Below are 9,926 nucleotides of genomic sequence, written 5' to 3' on the forward strand. Positions count from 1 at the left end.
GGGTGCCTGGGTGGCTCAGTAGGTTGAGCAGCCAACTTTGGCTCAGGTCATGATCTCGCAGTCCGTGAGTTAGAGCCCCGCGTCAGGCTCTGTGCTGACAGCTCGGAGCCTGGAGCCTGCTTCAGATTCTGTGTCTCCTTCTCTCTGACCCTCCCCCGTTCATGCTCTGTCTCTCTCTGTCTCAAAAATAAATAAACGTTAAAAAAATTAAAAAAAAAAAAAAAAGACTTCGGTGTACTTTTATCTCATCCTTTTTATTTCAATTTTTGTTTGTGTTTTGTAAAATACATAGTACAATGGTATTTGCACAGGATTTCTAGGTAACTACGTATGTTGGGTGTGATATGCTAAATTTTTTTTTTTAATGTTTATTTATTTGAGAGAGAGAGACAGACAGACAGAGCACGAGCCGGGGAGGAACAGAGAGAAACCAAGAGACAGAATCCGAAGAAGGCTCCAGGCTCCAAGCTGTCATCGCAGAACCCGACACAGGGCTCGAACCCACGAACCGTGAGACCACGGCCTGAGCCGAAGTCGGACGCTTGACCGACTGAGCCACGCGAGCACCCCTAAAAAGTTTTCCTTATATGGGTGCAGGATGAAAAACATCTGAAGAATCCTGGCCTAATGATCAGGGACCGATTTATCTCGGTCATGCTTTTGTTTCTGTAAGTGGCTCTCCTTTCACATTATGTTGGATGGCAAAATCTGATTTTTTATTTAAAATGTATTTAAGTCAATGTGGACAAATATTGAAGAATTTCACTATCCTTGAAATCAGTGTATTATGTGGCTGGTGGGGGGGGGGAGCTATTTTTTGACCACTGCTATGATCAAGGTTCTCTTTTTGGAACCTGATGTCTTGTGGGGATTTTAATCTTTGCTGTTCCTTTTTGTCACTAAGAGTAAGAACCATCCTCCTCTGGCAGGCCTTTGGGATCAAGAATTTTAAAACTAATGCCGGGTCCATGTTAACTTCAGGCTCTCTTTGACTGACACCAATTATATACTAACATTCCCTGTGCGTGTGGAATACAGTCTCTTCTACAACAGCAGACTTCTGTGCAGTAATGGAAGGACCGCAAGCGGGCGGCCGGGGGACCACTTGTCAGTGTAGCTTCTCAGTTTATTTGATTTCACCTAAACAGCAGGGTTCGTGCGTTTTGCCCATATTTTGTAAAAACTAGTGGAAAATGTAAACCAGTGCCCATGATGAAACAATTGAGGTGAACCTGATGCGACTGAGCTAACGATGGAGATTAACATTCTCGCAGGAAATAGCCTCGTCAGACATTTGTTGGATTAACCCAGGTAGCGAGGTATTGATTTGGGCAGAAGAACAAAACTATGAAAGATGTTGTCCAGAGCTGTGAAAGCTCGAAGAGTCTGCCCCACCTTCGAGCTAATACGTTAGCCTGCCACAATTTCATGGATGCCGGCGGCAGAAACAAAAATCCCGGGGCTGGAGACACGGACTTTGTCACTCATGGCAATATCGGTCTTTGTGCCAGTTCCGTGGGCCCCCTTTTCCACAAAGGGGGGCCAGGTGACACCTTCACGGGGAGCAGGGCAGAATCACAGAAGAGGAACCACGGGCGAAGGGAACCCGAAACCTTTTATGATTTCAGTTCTTTGAATCTGGTGTGATCCAGGCAGGTAGAAACGTAAGCGATCCGTGGAGAATCGTCTCCCAACCGATGTGTAAAAACACCGGGGAAAGGGCCGTGGAAACCGGGTTTAAAACAGAAGGTCTCGGCCTTGGCTGTCCATCAGCATCACCTGGGCAGATTTTTACAAAACCAATGTCTAGAGATTGTTTTCACTGATCTGGGATGGAACCCAGGCATCAGCAGCTTACAAGAGCCCCCGGGTGATTCTGATGTACAGACAGGGTGGAGTCCACCTGTCCGAGAGATTATGAGGTGAGAAGTAATTAGTAATAATCATGTTTAGCTCAGGGCCTCGCAAACTTTGCCGGGTATATGATATGCGTGTATTTACCTGGGACTCATGTGCAACGCAGATTCCGATTCAGTGAGTCAGAGCAAAGCCAGAGATTCTGACAAGCTCCCTGGGATAGCCAGATGTTGGCATTCAACTTTGAGTAGAAAGATCTTGGCTCACTGAGAATATACTTCTCATCATAGTCTGGGTCTCCTGCTAGACTTTCATACTTCGGGCCTTTATGTACAGCTGCGTTCAGGAATTTCTCCTGTACGAAAGGAGAAGGGAGCCTGTTGCTGGACACGGTTCTCGCAATTAGAGTAAGGCCTACCCTTTCTCAGGACCACAGAAATACCCTGGGTGTTCAGATCATGACAAACTGTTTGAAAGATACCTCAGGGGGGTTGAAAATCAGAGGTTTAGAACCCAGGGCCATTAAATCCTAAGCGACCTTATGTTGCCGAACCGTACGTTCCTCACATATTGACGAAGGTAAGAGTTAGGGAAGAGTCCACAAATTTGGATCCGAGGGTCAGAGAAATAACAGGCAAAATCCTGGGGTTGCCTGGCTGGCTCAGCCGATGAGTGTGTGACTCTTTTTTTTTTTTTTTTTTTAATTTTTTTTTTTTTTTTAAAATTTTTTTTTCAACATTTTTTATTTATTTTTGGGACAGAGAGAGACAGAGCATGAACGGGGGAGGGGCAGAGAGAGAGGGAGACACAGAATCGGAAACAGGCTCCAGGCTCTGAGCCATCAGCTCAGAGCCTGACGCGGGGCTCGAACTCACGGACCGCGAGATCGTGACCTGGCTGAAGTCGGACGCTTAACCGACTGCGCCACCCAGGCGCCCCGAGTGTGTGACTCTTGATCTCGGGGCTGTAAATTCGAGGCCCACGCTGGGTACAAAGATTACTTAAAACTTAAAATTAAAAATTTAAAAAAGGGGCACGTGGATGGCTCAGTCGGTTGAGCGTCCGACTTCGGCTCAGGTCACGATCTCTCGGTCCGTGAGCTCAAGCCCCGCGTCGGGCTCTGTGCGGAGAGCTCAGAGCCTGGAGCCTGCTTCGGATTCTGTCTCCCTCTCTCTGCCCCTCCCCAGCTCACGTTCCGGTCTCTCTGTGTCTCGAAAATGAATGAACGTTAAAAAAAATTGTTTTAAATAAATAAAAAAGTTAAAAAAAATTTTTTTTAAAGTAAAATCCTGATATTGCTGGAGGAAAAGCCACATCGGGTTTGAGTAACTCAGGAAAACATGGATCAACTTGTTATGATTTCTTCTTCTATTGGGAATAAGGGAAATATTTCTGGACCGACTTTTCCTAATCTCCTCGTTTCATTTCGAAAGGTCATTGATGGCATTGGCCTCTGAGGTCTCCGACCTGGCATCTATACCCTTCCACTATCCTAGAGCCTTGGCAAGGGAGGAAAACACCCTCCCCAGGGCCAGTGCTATTCGTTACCAGGCCTTCCCCAATCCAGTAACCTGTCTACTATCCGGCTTGATCAAATATCTTTCTGGCTACGCAAGTCCCTCACTTCTTTTCCAGAGCAAATGGAAGGGCCCAGACCCGCCAGGTACTAGGGAGCCTGAGGACACAGAGAAACAGGCCTGTTAAATATTGATCCCACTGATGGCCCTAGGCAAGAGGGGGGCGGAGGAAGATCCGGTGCCTTCTGCTTCGACGACGTGCCTCCTTAACAAGTTAACGCCTGTCCGCCACCAGCTGCCTCTGGAAGACTTCTAGAAATACCACATCACAACAGTGGGCTAGGTCATCCTTCCCTTTCCACTGGGCCTGGCGTCTCTGAGCTCCCTAACAGAGATTTGCTGAAATTGGAGAAGGGCTTTGCTTTCCCTGATCTCTGTGTTTCCCACATCCATCAGAAAAGAACAGTGCCACGGCAATGTACTCAGAGCTGAAGGAGGGAGGCCGCCTCAGACAGCTAAGTGGGAAGACGACGCCGGGCTTCTTTTGGATCAGGTGTGAAACTGACACCGCGTGCAGATATCCATTCAATATATCTTTGTGATGCACCAGTATATGCTTCGGTGCTAGGGATCCAAAATAAATAAAACCTTGGCTCTGCCCTTGAGAAAATTACAAGCCTCAAATCTGGGTTAACATTTTCCTAAGGTTAGGCCAAGTTGTTGAAATACTCAAACAGAATGTATCTATTTGCTTGTTGAGAGAAGTGGGCATTTTGTCATCCAGACTTTGAGAGCTAATAGTTAAAGACAGGGCTTGGTGGTTCTGTGGGTTGTCGAATCCCAGTGAAAGGGCATAAAGACCCTGAACAGTGAAAACAGTGTTTCGCGTCCATTCTGGATGTTTCGTCATAATTTGAAAATTACCCGCAAGTTCTCCCTGGATGGCAGTCTCGGGTGTGGGTACAAGAGCAGCAGACCCATAGGACCCACACACAATGCCCCTCCATCGTGGTCGTCATCAGCCAGCAGTGGCAGCCAGGGAGGGACACCTAGCTCCTGTTTCCTCCCCACATCACTGCAAAACGGGAAACAAAGGTTTGAGGAGCCAGGCAGAAGATACAGGGTTGTGAGACCAGAGGCACTGGAGGAACTCAGTGGATTTTAAAGGTATTCAAATTGCTTCCGAAGCAACAACCTATCGTGCTGCTCCTGAGCATCCGCTTCGTCGCCTCCCTTCCGTAAAACTCCGATTCCTCATCAGTCAAACAGGGATAGAAACAGCCATCCTGCATATGTCACCAGGTGGTTGTGATAATTTAATTATCCAATATCTAGACAAGCATTTTGAAAAGTATAAATCGTTACAAGAATGTACAAAATTTAGCCCATATCAAGTCTTTCTTATCTCTGAAGGCTTCATTTATGCTCTCTCCGAGAACTTAGCTAGGCACCTACATTCCAAACTATTCTCCAGAATTCCACTGATTAATATTTGTCGGAAAAAGTCCCCTCTTCCTGCTGCCCTAACTTGTTGAGAGTAGGGCTTATGCAATTGTTAACTCACTGCCCCTGCAGCAAATCAAATCAACAAATATTTACTAGCTGCTGAGCTCGACCTTGTAGGAGATACAAAACACACACACACACACACACACACACACACACACAACCATGAGATTCACTTTTTGGATTAAAGGAGAAGGCTGCCCAGCTGCACCACAGCACCCATACACTGTAGAGGAGGAAAAAACTGTGCTCTCTGGATGCCCCCAGTACACCTGGAGCTTTACCTCAAATACAAGAAACAGCTGGTGTTCATGATTTAGGGCCCGATACAAATAGTAGAGAGAATTTATTTTACAAGCTGTCTGGTTTGGCAAAATTCCCAGAAGTCATCAAACGGAAAGATAAGGGTGATGATGATAACAATACAAATGATTCTTCACAGTCGGTCCTCGTATAGGGACCTAAACAATGTGCAGCCTACATAGGATATTCCAGAGCCAGAACCTACCCTCAACTTCACTTGCGACAGATTTACATTACGGCAGGGTCTTCCCAGAACCTGTAAAAATCAAAGGTGGCCCCATAGGCTTCACATGGTTGGAAGCTGGACCTGTAACGGCTTCAGGCAATAATCCTTCGTATTAACCCCGTAGAAGGGCATCAAGATCTATTTAACATGAGAAATCAGCTCCCAGAGAAAGAACCCCAGTACTTCAAAACCCATGTAATACTAAAAATGATTTAGCATCCAACTAGTGCCTTTTTGTGAACTGTTGAAATCTTTGTCATTAAGCCTCATGAAAAATCTAAAGGATGATGTTAGGGGAAATGCCAATAACCTGATTCGTAAATGAATTTCTACCACTTGGTGAGAATAATAATTCAAGCTAACACATACCACATAACTTCTACCAGGTAAGGTGCTTAATACTTTAATGCATGAGCTTACTGAATTCTCTTAATACACTACTGTAAATACCACCATTATTCTCATTTTAAAGATGAGAAAACTGGGGCGCCTGGGTGGCTCAGTCAGTTGGGCATCCAACTGCTGATTTCAGCTCGGTCATGATTCCAGGGTCATGAGACTGAGCCCACTATGAGTGGGCCCTGCTTGGGATTCATTTTCTCTCTCTCTCTCTCTCTCTCTCTGCCCCTCTCCCCAACTCATGCATGCACTCTCTCTCTCTCTCTCAAAATAAATAAGCTTAAAAAAAGAAAAGATCAGGAAACTTGAGCTCCCGGAAATTACATTAAGACCCAACGACCTTCATGGCCAAGAGCAGGAGCTGGGCTACTCTCCTGCTCCTCACCATCTAGAACAGAAGCAGATGTGGTCTGTTTGTCAGGCCCCAGGTGGCTGCAGCTCAATGGATGGTTCTAGTTTCAAGTGGGCAGCACAGGCATAATAACTAATCTCATCGGCAGCCATGGACTGTATCCCTCACCCTGTCACCTACTTCACAGAAGTCTCTTTTTGGACCCCAGCAAGACTGGGTGTAAGACTTAGGAATGGCTCGGCAAACCCCACCCCACCCCCAGTACTGCAAAAAAAAAAAAAAAAAAAAAAAAAAGGACTCAAAATACTTTTTCCATTATCAATGGATTATCCCTTTTCCATCCCCACTGGTGTCCTTAATAGTGGAAAATTCCATAGAGACTGGTTTGATGAGGTATGAAAGCCTTTCAAAGTTCAGTGTGTTTCAGAAATTTAAGTTGTGTCCATGAATGCTTAACGGCTCAAGTCTTCTCTTTTTCGATGGGGTCTTCACTTAGAGAACAGAAAATATTATTTGCCAGAGGCAAGAAACATACTGCTCTTGAGATTTTTCCACCTGCAAAATGTGGATAATAACATCTAGCCCACATGTTTCATATGGCTTGGGGAGTACAAAAAGAATACAAAGAAAAGAGTTAAGAATAATTCTATAACACAAGCCCAAATACCATCTTCTCGAACTTTCCCAATCTACAGGCCCCACCACTACACATCTCTCTCCTCACAGCAGCCCGTCTTCTTTTATTTATGGCAGCTCTCAGTAACCGAATTAAAATTTTTCATTTGTTTTCGGGAGTACTTTCTGTCTCTCCAGCTACAATGAAACTCCATGCAAGAAGGGATTTTGTCTTCTTGTTTGCCAGTGCATTGCCAGCATCTAAAACTGTCCCTGGCACACACTAGACATTCAAAAAATGCATATTGATGCATTGTGACACAAACATTTCTTTGTTGAAATCTGTATCTTTACACACATTTTTAAAACCGGACTTCAGGTCCACAGAAATAGATTAATCATAATCCTTGGCTAATGGCATGTTCCTCATTGATACATGCATGGCCCTCTTTTATGATTTATTTCGCTGTTGAATTAGTTTGGTTTTTTTTTTTTTTTTAATCGGGTAAAAAATACCTGAAAAAAAGACAGAACCTACAACACAAGCTAAGGCCCTGCATTTAACCCTAAGGTTCCTACCCCTAACTCATCCTCCTGCCCCTCCCCATCTAAGGTAATCATCATTCAGAACCCAGGCTCTTCATTTCCTGTTGTCTTATGTCTATGCCCCTGGAAATGGAGCTTGAGATGGGAATCCTGTTTAGGTGACTTATTGAGGGAGTTCTCAGGGGAAGGGGAGTTTGGGAAGCAGGACAGGGCAGAGTAAAAAAGCTAAGCAAGGATGTGGAATCAGGTGGAAATGGTATTCAGAGCTCTGGAGCACACACTGCCCCACGGTATGACCCTACGTTGAGGCAGAAGATGAGGTGTTTGTGCCCCAGAGTCAGTCAATCATTGGCTGACATTTGGGGAGGTGATACAGAAAAAGCAAGTGCACGGCTTCCTGGGTGAGTCAGCCCCCAGCTGGCTAGCGGCAATTCTCCAGAGAGGAATGGAGCTGCTGGCAGAAAACACTCATGGCAGCTGGGAATCCGTGCACTTGAACAGGAACAGAGGTCTGAGCATGTCTCCTATCTTTCTTCCCTTTTTTATACAGTTCTGTCAAATTTTACATGTCTTCCTGAAAAGGAATTATTATTTCTATTTTGTTCCATTATTTGGAACTTTCTAGAAAGGAAGTCATACTAAATTTTGTTCTGACTGTTGTAGAGTATTCCAGTATGTGAAAATGCCACACCTTATTCGCCCATTCTCCCCCTGGTGGGCTTTTGAGTTGTTTTTAGGTTTTTGCTATTATGAACAGGGTTGCTGTGAACATTCTCATATATGTCTCCTGTTGTATATGTGCAAGAATTCCTTGGGTTTATGCCTGGGGTGAAACAGCTAGACCATGAAGCGTGAACTTTTGAAGATAACGCCAAACTATTTTCCAAAGTGGTTTTATGAATTCACATGCCCACCAATAATATATGAGATCCTATCATCCACCCCCTCTCCAACGTGTTGATTGTTGTAAGTTGAACGGGTATAGAATGGCATCTCATTGTGGTCTTGACTTGTATGTCCTCAATCAGTAACCATCTCTTCATATGTTTTTTTTTTTTAAGTTTATTTATTCATCTTTTTTTTTTTAATTTTTTTTCAACGTTTTTAATTTATTTTTGGACAGAGAGAGACAGAGCATGAACGGGGGAGGGGCAGAGAGAGAGGGAGACACAGAATCGGAAACAGGCTCCAGGCTCCGAGCCATCAGCCCAGAGCCTGACGCGGGGCTCGAACTCACGGACCGCGAGATCGTGACCTGGCTGAAGTCGGACGCTTAACCGACTGCGCCACCCAGGCGCCCCTATTTATTCATCTTGAGAGAGAGAGAAAGAGAGTGAGTGGAGTAGGGGCAGAAAGAGAGGGAGAGAGAGAATCCCAAGGAGGCTCCACAGAGCCCGATGCAGGGCTCAATCCCATGAACCAGGAGATCACGACCTGAGCCGAAATCAAGAGTCAGACGCTCAACCGAATGAGCCACCCAGGTGCCCCTCTTCATATGTTTATCATATGCTTTTGTCCATTTTTCTATTGGTTATTTGTGCTTTTCTTATTGATCTGTCGGGGTTCCTCATATGTCCTTTGTTGTATGTATTATGAATATAGTGAATACCTTCTAGTTTATAACTTCACTTCTCACTTTCTTTATGGTGTCTTCTAAGGAACGGAGGCTCTTAGTTTTATTACAGTCACAGGTACTCCTTTTATGGCTTTTCCTGTGTTGTGTAAGAAATCTTTCCCTCAAGGAATCCAAAGGACAATCTCAGTCTTGGGGGTGAGAAGGTCTATAAATAGAGCCAGGTTATAGGCGAGTCACAGAGGCAAGCACTGTCATGCCCACTGGGGCATTGTCTAGTCCAAGGCAGCCCTGACTAGCCAGCACAAGCGACCAGCTGGCTGGCTGGCAGGTGTCTTCTGGTTATAGAATTGGATATATCATGCTATTAGAACTGGATACCATTAAAAATTCTAATCATAGACTGTAATTAACTTTCCTTGCTCTGACGCCCCGCTCACTAAACACCCTTCTGATTATAATTTGGCTTCCCATGTATCTTGCCTACAGGGAGAGAATGTACTGTTCAGACCGACGTGAGGATTCAATCCACTAAACAGTTACATGCCATGATGTAAATTAATAAATTCGTATTCTGATTTTATCATCTGTCTCATCTGAGCTCTGTGGGCGTGAGTCAGCATCCCCAAGTCTAATCAACACGGATACTGAGAATATCAAGCTTCTGAGCTGAAAAACTAAGAACGAGACCCAGGACCAGAGCAAAATCACCAAGGTAACACTGCCCTGGAGGCCCCTGGGCCTGATGGACAAGGCCTTCCTACATGTCACGCGATACAGACAGGGATTAAAATTGACATTTGACATTTGAAAGAGCTGCATATTCAAAACCATGGCATGGTTCCATTCAGGTGAAGGCGAAGAATAGGAGGTGATCATGAGACTCATACTGAATATTTATTGGCCAAGAGCACACACCAGATGCCGCACAAATCCTAGGCAGAAGGATAAGATTTACGGACACGTTTGAAAAAAAAAAGGGGGGGGGGGGGGGGAAAGGACAGATGGTACGTGCTGAGGAGGAACGGAACA

The sequence above is a fragment of the Neofelis nebulosa genome, chromosome 4 (assembly GCF_028018385.1).
Source record: "Neofelis nebulosa isolate mNeoNeb1 chromosome 4, mNeoNeb1.pri, whole genome shotgun sequence".
In the NCBI taxonomy this organism is placed as follows: domain Eukaryota; kingdom Metazoa; phylum Chordata; class Mammalia; order Carnivora; family Felidae; genus Neofelis; species Neofelis nebulosa.